We start from the raw sequence: 15,886 nt of genomic DNA on the forward strand, positions 1-15,886 counted from the left end.
TTTGGGCACTATGAGGTCTTTTGATTTACATGAGAACACAATAGTGTAGAAGAATCCGATCCTGTCATGTGATGCATTCCAAACTCTGCATGTAGAATTTCTGGATGACCACGGAGGTTATCTCAAAGGATACTCATAATATGTAGTCCTTAGAAAATACAGGACATTGCTCTAAGAACCTTACATGTAGTAATCATACCTACTAATTCCAAGGTCATTGCCAATTATAGGTTTTGTGATGACACAGTAATACAGCCTTGCCTATGAATAAGTCACTTATGTGCAATAAGCCCTCAGAATATTCTGAGACTATTTAGTTGTCCATGGTTGTGTTTATTTCAGTACAGAATGACAAGGTCAAAAAATTCTAATCTAACAGTTCTCTTCATTTCAGACATATTTATTCAGCATCTATGAAATAATTACTACGTGGAAAAGCTATATGCTGCCAATTAGTTTGAAGGATTTGCTTCCTCTCTGCCTTAACTACTTTGGCAACGTGACTGAACTGACCAACTATTTCACCATTAGCAGGCAGATCCTGAATCTCACCTGACTTACTACAGTTCTGAGGGACTTGAGAGCCTGGGATATGAAAAATCCATTGTCATGAAAAGGCCTATCAAAGGACAGATTGATAAGAAAAAAAAAAAAGCCAGGCTCATTATGAGGAAAAAGAGCACAATCGTTTTCTTAAAATTAGATTACTGAGTTTAACTATTTGACACATATTTATTCCAATTAATTTCAATTAGGAAAAACAAGTGTAAATGGATGTGTAGACATAAACTTACAAGGCAGCTTGACTGAGATCATTAGACACGATATTCATGTGTAACTATTAGTATAGCTAGTAGATGGTGAATCATTCCTTCTCAACAGTCACTTCTGTTTGCTGGAAGTCATGGTATGGCACTCCTAAAATTAAGTATGCCATTAAGGATTCTAATCAATCTCAACATGCATATGGCTTTTTTTTTTTGTTAAGAAAATTAATAATGCATAAGAGCCACAGAAAGTAACTAAGGCATTCTTGTCTTCCTCTCTTTCAACTCCTCTCAGAACGCTGCACACAAAGGAAAGGCAAGAACGGGCTGATGATTTGGAAGCAGGTCTTGGTAGTGAATATTCAAGGTAGACTCTCTGGAGGATCACCACATCATAGCACATTTATCCTGGAACCTGAGATCTGTTGCCAGTGTTGCAAATGAAGGAATTATGATAGTCATGTCAGCAAACCGCGCTTTCTCTGAGGGTTCCAGACATGCAGCCTATGAAGAACCATCAACAAGGAAATCAGACTTGGAGGGCCTTTATCCAGAAAGAGCTTATCAAGAAAAGGTGACCATCACAAACCTGAAGCTCAGACTTAAGATCCCTGAGAATCAGGGAGATGTTTCAAGGGATTCTGGAGAACGTATCTATTTTTATCATAATACTGAGATGTCACTGGCCTTTTTTACCTTGCTAATAATTGCACTGACGGTGCACAAGCAACAGGCAAAAATGCTGGCATGTTAGACCTGATCAAGGCAGTGACCTCACACTGTACGACTACTTATTCATCATTTACCATGAAATGGTGAGCAAACAAAGTGAGGGGAAAAGCTGGTTTGTTAGTGGTAAATGAAATGCCTTGGAGAATGTGTTTTGTAGGAGGTAAATTATGAGGATAATTGCATTATTTTTAAATAGTTTTCTCAGACATCAGTGAAATGGGAAAACGGCTATGTGATAATATAGAATAGCCCTTATGAAAACAACAGTTGGCCGGGCATGGTGGCTTATGCCTGTAATCCCAGCACTTTGGGAGGCCAAGGCAGAGGGATCGCTTGAGCTCAGGAGTTTCAGACCAGCCTGGGCAACATAGTAGGACCCCATCTCTACAAAAAAAATTTAAAAATTAGCCAGGTCTGGTGGTACACACTTGTGGTCCTAGTCACCTGGCTGGCTGAGGTGGGAGAATCACTTGAGTCTAAGAGGTTGAGGCTGCATTGAGCTGTGATCACACCACTGCACTCCAGCCTGGGCAATAAGGAGAGACCCTGTCTCAAAATAAATGAATACATAAAATAAAATATAAACAATAGTTATGCTTATTTAATGTCTGCTGTGTGCAAAGTGTTCCACATATATGATTTTCAACTTTTACAACAGTTTTGAAGATGTTTTTATTCCCAATACACAGAAAAATGAACTGAGGCTCAGAGGAAAGTGAAGGAATCCCGCATTATCATTGCCACATCCTTGTTAGTAGAACCTAAAGCTCTCCCATCTCTGTCATGTTGCGAAGACATACAAGTTGGTGCTTCATCATGGAAAGTCATGCTGGGAAATCAGGTCTTGGGAAGATGTAAAGTGATAACACCTGGGATAGAAAATGGTCCACAATCAAAGCATTGATACAAATTTCTAACCCATATTGTGCCAAACAAGCTTTAAGATGGAAATGCTGCTGGGCCATGAACACCAAGAATCACCACTACTGTTAAGCTATTTCCCCTATGCAAACTGGATTAAGAGCAATTATAGAATACTTGCTTTTAAGAGTTATGTTATTTAATCATTTTTCATTTTAACTTCTATTTCTCTCTCTCTCTCTCTCGAACTGCTTTAATTTATAATTGCTAATGTTGCCTATGTTATATATTTCAATGAGCTTTTCAAGGTGTGTTTTAGTAGAACAGAATTGAAAGATAGTGTCAATTTGCTTTTATTTCCAATTTGCTATTTTGCTATTACAGAAACAAAGACAGCTGCATTCTCTATGGGGTTTATACACTAAACTGTACCTTTATTTTCTCCATCACTTGATTACATGGTACATATTTCTTTATTTTTATTTAACAAAGATTTTTAAAGTGTTTAATATTTCAAAGGGTGGTACAACTAATTAGGAAAGGCACAAAATCCTCAAAGAGGTATTGGGTCTCATTGAACAGACAGACATTCATCAAACTACAACCAGAAGAATAAATTCAAGTCAATCAATCAGAACCAAAAACAAACAACAACAAAACAGGAAGCTCTGAGGATCTAATTTTGGCTCATATAGAAGTATCCAGTATTAAGTTTCCTCATAAGTTGAGAAGTTTTGCTTCATTTTGATATCTAGAGAAGTGATTGGAGAGGAAGACAATGTTTAGCTAAACTGTAGCTGAGGATAGGGAGTACAGTGGAGTTGTGAGTTAAGTAGATCTTGACATTTGTAATCTCCTCTTGGAGGGTCACTTGAACATGCTGCTTGCTGTAGTGCAGTGCAGTGAATGGCAATGTTTGTATGTCAGACCCCTAGGAATTGGGGAGATGTTTTCAGGGATACTGGAGAACACATCTATTTTCATCATAATACTGAGATGTCACTGGCTTCTTTTTACCTTGCTAACAATTGCACTGATGGTGCACAAGCAACAGGCAAGACGTGATCCCACATGGTACTACTACTTACTCATCACCACCATGCGGTTGCAGTCAAAGGATGCTAGTTTCACATAAAGAAATTAATTTTCTTAACCATCTCCAGAATACATGTCGTTTTAATATTCTGCATGATGAGATGGGAAGTACACAGAAACCTCTCCTGCTACACAATGAAGCTAGATGTTGTCTCCAGGAAAAGAACACGTTCCACTATTTCAGTGGTGATATGAAATAGTAGCTACCATTTATATTTCAAAGACTAACAGTCAATCTATGCACATTCAGACTTGGCTATTTGGCAGACATTTTTTGAAACATGAACAAAGTGAGCCTTTCACTTCATGGAAAACAACTGACAGTATTTGCTGTTGAGGATACGATTCAAGATTTCAAGAAAAAAATAAAATCATAGAAATCTTACATTTGATGCCAGGAGCTTGATGACCTCCCAACACTTAAATTCTTCCCTATCAAATGAGTGGTGCTATCAATAAATGTGAATTTCTTTATCTTGTATAATGAAATGTATGAATATTTCCAAGTCATGCATAACTTAGTGAACCAATATTTTTCCAAAATCATGCATAGGTCAAAGATGCATGCTAAATGTAAGATAAAACAACGGGTTTTAATGTTACAAAGGACAGAAAGGTTTTTGATATGGGTTCCAATTACATTTTTTAATGAACCTTTAAGAAACTATCCATGTTGAGTTTTGGTATAGTATTAAAGAAGAATATCCACAATTATCTAATTATCTTTTTCAAACTATATCTCTGCGGGAGGACAGATTTTCTTCATACACACAAATTAAAACAATATACTGCAAGATATTGAGTACATCGGCTGATATGGGGATCCAGCTTTCTATTACTGAAATCAGATATTGAAAAGATTTTCAAAAATATAAAATATTCTGTATCTCACAATTTTTTTTTGCTTTGGGAAATATAGTTATTTTTAATAAACCTGTTTTTATGTTAACCTGAAATAAGATTATTGCTCCTTTTAAATAAAGTCATAAACATTGTTAAATTTCTCAGTTTTAATGTCTAATTTGGTAAACATCAATAGACATAACCCATCTAAGTAAACTCTCTGTGAGGTCCTCAGTAATTTTTAAGATGGAAAAGAAGTCCTAAGACCAAACCATTTAAGAACCACCATTCTAGAAATGTATTCATTTCTGCACACAGGAATATGTTATGCTTTTATGTTTAGAAGTGGGCAGACAGGGTTGTTAACCACTGCGGCATTACTTGATCATTTATGTCAAGACTACAAACTTTAGCCTTGAGGAGGTAGCTTTTATAAATAAAGGATTCCATTCATCTTCTCTTGTCTCCTAAATCACTTTTCTCAGAATATCAGCCCCTCCATCTAATTTCTTGGTCACAATCCCACCAAACTCTATGATCAGCTGCTTTCATTCTCTCCTCCTAATGCACATGTTTTTCCATCTACTGAATGATTTAATATGCTTATGTATCTGTGTCTCTGCATGGGTGTATATGACTCACATGGCCTCCAATGGTTCTGCCTCCTGATAACCCACACCCTGTGTAATCCCTTTCCTTCTGTGTGGCTGGCTTAGTAACGTGCTTCTAACTAATCACACTATCTCTTAGAGTTTGTATTCTAAAAAATTACTGCACTTTTGTGGTAGGCAAAATGCCCTCCCCACTCCCCACCTCAAAAATGTCCACACTCTAATACCTGGAACTTACAAACATGTGAAGTTGCGTAACAATTATATTTGCAGATGGATTTAAGTTTACAGAGTTTAAGATATGGACATAATCCTAAATTATCCCAGTGAACCTAATCTAGTCACAGGCACCCTAAAAAGTGGAGAAATTTCTCCAGTTGGAAAGGAAGACGTGGTAGAAGGAATAGTCAGAGAGAGATTCCAAGCACAGGAAATACTCGTTACACTGTTGCTGGTTTGGAAATGCAGCAGGCACCAAGACAAGGAACGCAGGCAGCTGAGAATGGCTCCTGGCCAGCAGCCAATCAGGAAAGGGGGACCTCAGTCTGACCGTTGAATCTGCCAACCACCTGAGTAAGCTGGAAAGTGGGCTCTCCTCAGAATCTCCCAATAAGAGGTCAGGCCACTGACCACCTTGATTCCAGCCATGTGAGAGATTCCAGCAGAGAAACAAGCCAAGCTCACCTCAACTTCTGACCTATATAACTGTGAGATAATAAAGGTGTGATGTTTTAAGCTGCTACATTTGTGGTATTTTGTTATGGCACCCATAGAAAACTAATACAGACTTCAGTAGCGGGGAAGGAAGAAAAGTCATTCCAGACAGCAGGATCTGCTAACATGAGCCAAGATAGATGGCACAAACAAAAAGAGGAAATGGCAAGTTATCTGATATGTCCAGCGCTTAAGAAATACGGAGAGAAGAGCCAATGGAGACGGAAAAGATAAGGTCAGAGAATGAGTGTCATGAAAGATAGTTCTTGCATTTGTCTGTAGAATAGATTAGTGTGAGCAGGAAGCTGCAGGAAGAATGATCAATCAGAAATAATACAGGTCAGATATGACAAGATCCTGAACTAAGAGACTGCCATTTGGAATCAATAAAAGTTTACAAGTTCAAGAGATATTCCTAAAGTGGATTCCACATAACTTGATAAAAATTGAATGAAACGTTGAGAAAGAAACAAAAGGTGACTTCCACATTTTGGGACCAAATGAATTGAAAGATGGTAATACAGTGAACCAAAAGAAAGAATACAATTGTATCTGTTTTTCCTCCCTCAGGGAAAGGGGAAGTTAATTCATTTTGTTTGGAATGTGTTGAGTTTAAGTGTCCAGCAAGGAACTTATAATACTGAGGGAAACTCTAGGTAGAGGTGGAAGCTAGTGGAGGGGAAGGAATTTGAAGTCATTTTTATGAAAATATTTACAACCAGGAGTAAGTATAAACTCAGGGGAGACACAGGTCAAAGGAGAAATCCCTACACTTAATATAAAGGCAGCAGGGATAGAATAATGGAGAAACAGTGGGGAAACAGAATTCATCAAAGGAAAATGCATGATCTAATGAGATAAGAAGAGAACTTGGAATGTATAGTGTCCTAGACCCAACAAGGAAGACTGATCCACTACTGGGTATCTGCTCAAAGGAAAAAAAATCATTTTATAAAAAAGACACCATGTGCACGTTTATTAGACACTATTGACACTAGCAAAGTCATGGAATCAACCTAAGGGTCCATCAGTGGTGGATTGGTTAAAGAAAACATGGTACATATACATCATGGAATACTACACAGCCATAGAAAACAATCATATTCTTTGCAGTAACATGAATGCAGATGGAGGTCATTATTCGAAGTGAATTAATGCAGAAAGAGAAAGCAGAATATTGCTTGTTCTCAGTTAGTAGTGGGAGCTAAACTATGGGTACACATGGACATAAAAATGGCAACAACTGACACTGAGGACCATAAAAGGGGGACAAGGGCTGAAAATGATCTATTGGGTACTATGTTCACTGTTTGGGTGATGGGTTCAATAGAAGTCTAAACCCCAGCACCACGAAATATCCCCATGTAACAAATCTGCACATGTACCACCTAAATCTAAAAAACTTCTTAAAAGGGGGAGATGGAAGAAAGACTCATTGGTTAGCAGTGTCAAATAGCACTGAGCATTCCATTAGAATGAACTTGAAAAGAGGTCACTTGAGTAGGCAACTATTTGGAAAGAAGAGCTCTAAATGGACAGTGGTATGAGAGGGGATGTTCCATGGTTGAAGGGCGAGCTGGATAGGTAGAAGTAAAATCAAGGCATGCACTACTGTGTTATGATGTGGCAAAGGCTTGAATGCAACCAAGAATATAATGAAGTATTAGTGTATCAGGGAAGGAAGGTCAAAGAAAATCTTCCTAAGAAGAGGGACACAGGGTGGGAGGGGATGGGGGAGAGGAAGGGACTGACATTACAAAAGAAAATTCCAGATGGAAAAAGTTCCTAGAGAGAGGACAGTGGATGAGTTCAAGAGTTTGAGAGCCCAGCACAACGGTGAGACTTGCAAAAAAAAGTCTGCTGAGACAGAAATAAATGGCCAGGGGCAGTGACTCATACCTGTAGTCCTAACACTCTGGAAGGCCAAGGTGGAAGAATTGCTTGAGCTCAGGGGTTCAAGACCAGTCTGGGCAACATAGTGAAACCTCGTCTCTATTGAAAGTCAGAAAAATTAGCTGGGTGTGGTGGTGCATGCCTGTAGTCCCACCTACTTGGGATACTGAAGTGGGAGCATTACTTGAGCCCGGGAGGTTGAGGCTGCAGTGAGCTATGACTGCACCATTGCACTCCAGCCTGGGTGACAGAGTGAGACTCTGTCTCAAAAACAAACAAACAAACAAAACAACAAAGAAATAAAATAAAACATAATGACATGGATAATATTTGAGTCGACAGGTAGAAAACCTGAAAATTAGTTAAGGGAATTTGGTCCCAAAATGTGGAAGTCACCTTTTGTTTCTTTCTCAACATTTCACATGATCCAGCTGGGTGTGTGGGTGCTTGGGGCAGCACTGACACACCAGCCTCCTGCTGCCTCAGCCCCCTCTGGGCTTTGGGCACTGATGAGCACAGGAAGGAGGCCAAGGGGTGGGGCTGAGGGCAGCTCTGTGTGGGCCTGCAGGTTCCCCTTGGCGTAAACAGCCTGGGTGCCAATGGGCACTATGGATGACAGGTTGATGGCAGTAGGAGGCAGACAGGCTTCTGGGTGGAAAGGGATGGGTTCCTGGTGAAGCCTCACCTTCAAGCCAGGGATGACCTGAGGTCAGGAGGGGGAGGCTGTCAGTTTCACAGACCAGAGTGAGAACTGATGGTGCTTTTCCTGGGCTTGGCCATGGCCGCCCAGGGACCAATCAGCATGCACTTCCTCCCCTCTGAAGCCCATAAAAACCCCGGACTCAGTCAGATTCGGGCAGATGAAGGGAGGACCTGTCTGTTAATAGGAGCTACCCATTCTCAGTTTCCTCTCCACTGAGGGCTGCACAGATGTCAGGATGACTAGCCTGTGGATAGGGGCTACCCACTCCAGGTATATTCTCCACTGAGGGCTGCACAGATATTGGGATGACCTGCCTGTGGAGGGGGGCTACCCACTGCAGGTCTCCTCTCCACTGAGGGTTGCACAGACATTTAGATGACCTGCCTGTGGAAAGGAGCTACCCATTTTGGGTTTCCTGAGAACTGTTCTGCCACTCAGTGAAGCGAAGCTCCTATCTGTCTTGCTCACCCTCCAGTTGTCTGCGTACCTCATTCTTCCTGGAGATGAGACAAAAACTTGAGATCCACTGAATAACAGCACTAAAAGAGCTGTAACACAAACAGGGCTGAAACATGCACCTCCGCTCACCACATTGAGGGTGACAAGAAGAAGAGAAGAGCTGCTTCCCTTTTGGGAGCCCAGACCCAGGGCTGTGACACCCTCTTTGGGATTCTGCAGTTCCTGGTATCTCCAAGCTTCAAGGCACCAACACATTCCCCTCATCCAGATGTAAGTGCCCACAGCAGAAGCTGGGTGCAGTTCATCTGGTCCAGCCACAGCCTGGCATGGAGCTGGCACCTGTGTTGGCACCTGGAGCTGCCTGACCCACTGCAGCAGCCAGCATGCCTGGCTGCATGCAGTGGCTGGATCCCCTGCTCGCTCACCTACACACCCCTTGCCACTCCACACCTGGCTCGCACTTGGCGAGTATGAGTTCTGGGCCAGTAGTGCAAGCCAAGCACAATCTGCCAGGCCAAGTGGGTGAAATGAGCCCAGCAGGTGCAAGAAATACCCAGACAGAAGGCGCCACTGGCCACAGAGGTTTCTGGCTGGTGAAGCAACACTCCAAGGATTCCATGACACTTGAATAGGTGGATGACCAATGAATGTTGAAAAATGAGTGTTAGGCATACATTATAGATACTGCAAACATTTTTATATATGTGTGTGTATTCATTATATTACAGTATGACCCTCCAAAGTGACAGGTGTCCATATGTCCATACTACAGAAGAGAAACTGAGCAAAAAATCACAAAACTGGCAGCGATGGAATTTTTAACTTTTTTCATATATATTTTTAGAAACAGGTTCTCGCTTTGTCACCCAGGCTGCAGTGCAGTGGTGCAATCCTAGCTCACTGCAGGCTTGAACTCCTGGCCGCAAGTAATCCTCCCACCTTGGCTTCCCAAAGTGCTAGATTACAGGTGTGTGCCACTGCATCCAGCCCAGACATGGAGTTTTAAATGTAGGTTTGTGAAGCTTCAAGGACTATGTTCTGTGCCTAAGTGCGAGACCAGAGAGTGGGGGAGATCTTGCCCAGGGAAGGAAGACTTGGAGAAGTATGGGGGTAAGAATGTGAGTGAGGCTTTGGCCCCTGGTGCTCACAGGAGTGAGGTCTGCCCTCACATTTTACTCTTCTTTCACTCAACTCATTCAAACCCAGTCCTGATCCAGTTACAGTCTATTGAGCAATTTTCCTTGGTCACTTTATACTGTTCCTTACATTATTGTTGTAATTGTTGTCATCATCATTGTTCCCTCATACTCACAGCTTTCTCTTTTTTTCCCTCTAGATCCGCCCTCTTTTCAGGAATATCCAACAGCAGTCATCAATTGAACTAACTGAAATCCTGGCTTGGGATCCACTTACATTTTAATGTACTATCAGTTCAATGGCTGTTGCGGGACAGCTGAGATCCTTATATTATAAATAAACCAACTAACACATACAATACCCAGGTACAGAATTCACATTTCCTTCAGTATAACATACAACTTAACTCTTCTGCATGAATCTCTGATTTGTCACACAATATAGAGGCTGAGTGTGTGGCATCTGAGTCACACTGAAGAATGTGCCTTTCCTAGCCTCATTTTCCGCATTTTAAAATGTAGCTAAAATACGTAATAATGCCTGTTGAGAAATAACAGAGTCAATATCCATAAAGTTTTTAGAATATTGTCTGGTACCTAGTAAACAGTCAGTGCATATTAGCTAATTTTTGTGTAAAGTGAGACTGTTGTTGTTGTTTCTCTTGTGAAATCAGATACCCTCTTGAGGAAACCCAAGTTGGGCAAGAAGTGCACATTTTCATGAGAGATCATAGAAATGTCAGGAAATCCAGAGAAAGGAAACCAGAAAGAACCCAGCACCCAAGGAACTAGAAATGAAGCCATATCTTTGCAGAATCACAATGTTTCAGTTTGCACTCTCCCAGACATGTGACTCCATTTCTGAAGTTCCCAATTTAAAATTGCTGGCAAGAAATTGGACTGGCCCAGCTCCTGCATTCATAGCAAACCCCACAGGCCGCAAACATCTTAGCAGCCTGTACATGTATCCATTATCTAATCCTATTCCAAGCTTCTCGTCACCTCATTCAGAAGTGAGCATAGCTTCTGAATAGGAGCTTTGACAGGGGTCATTCTAGAAAAGTTCTAGGTAGAGTCATTACCTTGAAATACATCTAGTGCAAGCTGCCAAGCATGAAATTTATAGCACCTCCACTTTCTGTTCTGCCATCATTTATCTGATGGTAGAGCATTTTATACAGTGCCTCAGAGTAAATAAGGAGGAAGGAGGAACAGCCGTCTTTCCTCTGAGATATATTGGTTAGTACAGATGTCATATCTCAAGACAGCAACCAGTTTATTGCATCTGCTACTCCTCCAATTCATTTATAGTCCTAATGCAACTTACATTTGCCTTGTGACATGATGCTGGAGGCGCTTCCAAAGACAGTCTGTGCAAAGGAAGGAGGCAGGAAGAGGGGAGAAACAGGGCTAAGCCCCTCTGCAGAAGGGTCCTATCATCCTTATTCATCCAGGAAGAGACATGAGCCCTTTGCACAAAGGATGCTTTGAATTCTGGAGGGGAAACTCCACACATATTCATTACTTTCCCTCTTTGAATTACAGGAGCATAAAATGCAGAAACATAAGGAAGCATTTCTGCAGTTTTATGGAACATCGTACAAAGGAAAGTATTTTTTCCTCTCCAATAAAATAGTTTGGGTATCCCTTGTCTAGGCAGTGATATCTTGAGTGACTCGTTTTAATTACAAAACATGTTACTTTTTTTTTTTTTTTTTTTTTTGAGACAGGGTCTCACTCTGTTGCCCAAGCTGGAGTGCAGTGGCACCATCATGACTTACTGCAGCCTCAAACTCCTAGGCTCAACTGATCCTTCTTCGTCAGCCTCCTAAGTAGTTGGAATTACAGGTATGTACCACCATGCCCAGATATATAATGTGTTTTATTTTTTGTAGACACAGGGTCTTGTTGTGTGGCTGGTCTCAAACTCCTGGGCTCAAGTGATCCTTCCACCTTAGCCTCCAAAAGTGCTGGGATTACAGGGGTGAGCCACCACGCCTTTTATGTATGTCACCTTTCACCCAGCTGATCCATATGGGTTCTGTAGGCACCACAGGCACAACAAAGAAACAGCTCCAATGTTTAATTTCTGATAAACATTTTAGCCCCCTTCTTAAAACCTTACAATGCTAGTCTCTTGAACCATAGCTCTCATTTTCAGCCCACATAATTAACACATACAAAGGCATACTCACATACAGACACATAAACACATACAAATTCAGACACACACACAGACATAGGCACAAGAACATTAAAGAAACTGCAATTGCTAAACTGTAGAATAATATTTCACCCTGTTTTCCTTGTCTCCCCTACCACCTTCTACCTAGAATTTCTTCCCTACTTTACTCACCCACTAAACACTAATACCCTCAAGTATCACAGGTTTTTCAAAGTTGTTAATTGAGAAGACTGTCACTCCCTCATGGCTATAGTATAAGAATAAAATGATGTAATGTAAGCAAGACTGATGACATACTAGAATGTAAGTAAGTCATTACAACAGATATTGGCTTAACACTGGCAGCCTTTACTATCTGCAGTGCTAAGCCAACATCTATTCTGCATTTCTTTCACAATTATAGAATTTTTTTATTTGAGCATGTAGCTAGTCTGCTAAAGACTACATTTCCCAGCCTCCTCTGTGGCTTGGTTGTGTGACTACATTTTAGCCAATGAGATATTTTATTTTGTATATCTTATTTTTTAGAAACAGAGTTTTGCTCTGCAGCCCGACACTCACACTTCGGTGTGATTATAAGTCACCGAAGCCTCAAACTCCTATGCTCAGGTGATCCTCCCACCTCAGGCTCCTGAGTAGCTAGGACCATGGGCATATGCCATCAACCTGGCTAACTTTTGAATATTTTTGTAGAGACAGAGTCTCACTATGTTGCCCATGCTGGTAACCAATAAGATGTTTTAAAAAGTTGAAATAACCCATTTCCCAATTACAACTTCCTGAAAGAGTGGAAGAGAATTGGTCACATGGAGCAAGAACACTGGGGAGGTCATGGTGATGTTTTAGGTCAAAATATGGCTAGGGTGGGGTAGGAGATTGTTAAGCAAATATTTGCCTCTGTTTCTGGGGTAGGCAGAATTTTCACCATCATGACTTTCACTTTCTGGTGTTGCTCCTGTGGTTATAAGTAGGTTACACAGCAAAAGGGATTTTGCAGATGTAATTAAGGTTACTAGTCAGTTGAATGTATCTTCCAAGTTATAATAACTTAAGTTGAATAACTTCAGCTGAATTAGTTGAACTTATCTTCTGACTGAATAAGGTTACTCAAGCTCACTTAATAAGCTTCCTACTCAACTGGAGATTACCCTGGATTACCTGGTAGATTCAGTGTAATAACACGAGCTCTTAGAAGTAAGAAAAAGACAGAGGATAATATCAGAGAGATTTGAAGTGTGAGAAGGACTTGACCTTCCATCGCTGTTCTAAAGATGGAAGAACCTGGTTGGGTGTGGTGGCTAACACTTGTAATCCCAGCCCTTTGGGAGGCTGAGGATTGCTTGAGGCCAGGAGTTTGAGACCAGCCTGGGCAACATGGAGAAACCCCATTTCTACAAAATATGCAAAAGAAAACAATCAGCCTGATGTGGTGGTGAACACCTGTAGTCCCAGCTACTCAGGAGGCTGAGGTGGGAGGATCACCTGAGCCTGGGGAGGACAAGGCTGCAGTGAGCCATGGTCACACCACTGTACTCCAGCCTGGGTTACAGAGTGAGATCCTGTCTCAAAAAAAAAAAAAAAAAATTAAGATGGAGGAACCCATGTGGACAGTGTGAGAAGTAAAAAAATTCTGCCAATAATCATTGATCTTGGCAGAGAATCTTCAGCTCCAGGTGAGACCAGAAGTCCTAGATGATACATAAATTTCATTCTGGTAAGAGCTGGAGCAGAGATCCCAGTTATGCTCCTCTGCATTTCTGGCTTATGGAACTGAGATAATAAATGGGTATTGTTTTAGACTGCTAAGTTTGTGGCAATTTATTACACAGCAAAAAAAAACTAACTAGTACAGTCTCCCTCAAGCTCCATGAGAGTATACTTCACTGACAAATGGTCTGACCAAATAACTGTAGACAGAAATGACACTTACAGGCTTAAATCTGAAAAGCAGCTTGTGTTTCTTCTTGTCCTTTGGGTGCTCTGCCCTCTGCCTCCAAGCTTGGCCCTGAATGTAACACATGGGGTAAAGCCACAATAGATGACTCCCAGAAAAAAATGAGCATGAGAAGAAATGTGTATTTTTATGCATTGAGTTAGAGGCTAGCTTATTATGCAGCATTGTTGTGGAAATAGCTGACTGATACATGGACATGTCCAAGCCAAAGCTTGCAGGACCTCAGCCAGAGTTGATATACTCCTCTGAAGGTCTATGCCTGTGGTCCTCCTGCCCACAGGATTCAACAGAAGAAAGCACTAGCATCAAAGAGGTGAAGACCAAAGACCACCAATAAACAACCTCCAAATCAAGAAACGACAATAGAATGAAAATAAACCCATGCAAGTAAAGGTCAGTTCTGAAACACATCCATCGAACTCCATATATTCAGAAATACTTTTAAAACTAAATACTAATTTGTGTAAATGCTTACATAAATTAATCACATGACATATGACTAAGAAATTTGACTGCATTTTGAGTCACCAAAATGATCAAGTTCTTTTATTTAAGAATCTATATAGAGTTGAGCTCCTCTATGACATGTCTGGTGGTTCAGTAAGTCAATTAACAACCAGCTATTTAATTCGTGATGCCAGCATCAATAAGTTAGCTCACATTCATTCTACTTCACCTTGGAAAATTTACACCTTCTTCAGAACATCGAGCCTTGTGAAAACTGTTTGCAAAATGCCAAACAGCTCGGACAATAAGGGAATAATTAACCAATCAATTTGAATGATGCATAAGAGCAAACATACACAAATCATTTTGTCCTTTTTAAGGCTTTACTTGTATAGCTAAAGTTTATTTATCATTGACAAACCACCAAGTATCTGATGTCTTGGATAACTGAAAGCTATGTTACATATCTTTTGGAATACGTAATTTTAATTAGGCCAAGGCCCTGTTCCTGTGATTATCCTCAAAGATGGGTTAAAGTTGTTTTAAGCCCATACTATCTGCAAAAAAAAAAAAAAAAAAAAAAAAAAAAATCCGATTTTGCCTTGTGGCTCCAGTATTTTTATTCCTAGAACTAGCTATGTCTGCATTTTCATTTTTTTTTATTGTTAAAAATCTACCTTTCCAAATATACCAATGTTATTACTTGGGGTTTAGAACCTGTGGAAAGGTTGGAATCTGCTAACACAGGAAATTTCATGAGCTATTTTGTTTATTTCAGGGTAGCCTAAAGAAAGATAAGACATCGTCCTCTAAAAAGGAAGTGGATACAAATGTTGATGACATCAAAACAGTCACTTATAAAGTGAGATTTTTAGGTCAATGAAAAATACACAAATATTGGATACATATATTTAGACCATGACGATTCTTATGGAATAATTTCTTGTGAGGTATTCATTTTTATGCAGGCAATTCAGACTATATTGAATGGTAACTGAGCTCAGTAATGGTGTCTAGAGTGATTTGCACCTCAGATAAGAGAGAGTCCAAAAACACATGCTTCTTTGAAACGTCATGTTAGCTACTCAATTTTTAAATAATTTTATCTAGATTGCTTTGCAAAAGTCATTGCATCTTAGGTAAGAGACTAAAAGAGTTTCTGATAAATACCCATGTAGAAATGGGGACAAGTGAGTTACAGAAGCTAGTGAGAATGAGAATGAATACAGAGGATTAATTTCCATTCGAATGGACAAGTTTAACTATGAATAGTGGGGCAAATTCTCAGCCAATTTTAAACTATAAAGCCAAACTGGAGGAGATAAGTAAAGTTTGGATTGAAAGTTTGAGAATAAGATTAATTATTCAGAGCCAGGTTGAGAAAGATCCCCCAAAAAAGAGTGGCCAGAAATCTGTGCACTTGAGGCTGTCAGAGCTGGGATAAGCCGGTGTATTAGTCTGTTTTCATGCTGCTGATAAAGACATA

Source organism: Mandrillus leucophaeus, unplaced genomic scaffold, assembly GCF_000951045.1.
Source record: "Mandrillus leucophaeus isolate KB7577 unplaced genomic scaffold, Mleu.le_1.0 Scaffold1008, whole genome shotgun sequence".
Taxonomy (NCBI): domain Eukaryota; kingdom Metazoa; phylum Chordata; class Mammalia; order Primates; family Cercopithecidae; genus Mandrillus; species Mandrillus leucophaeus.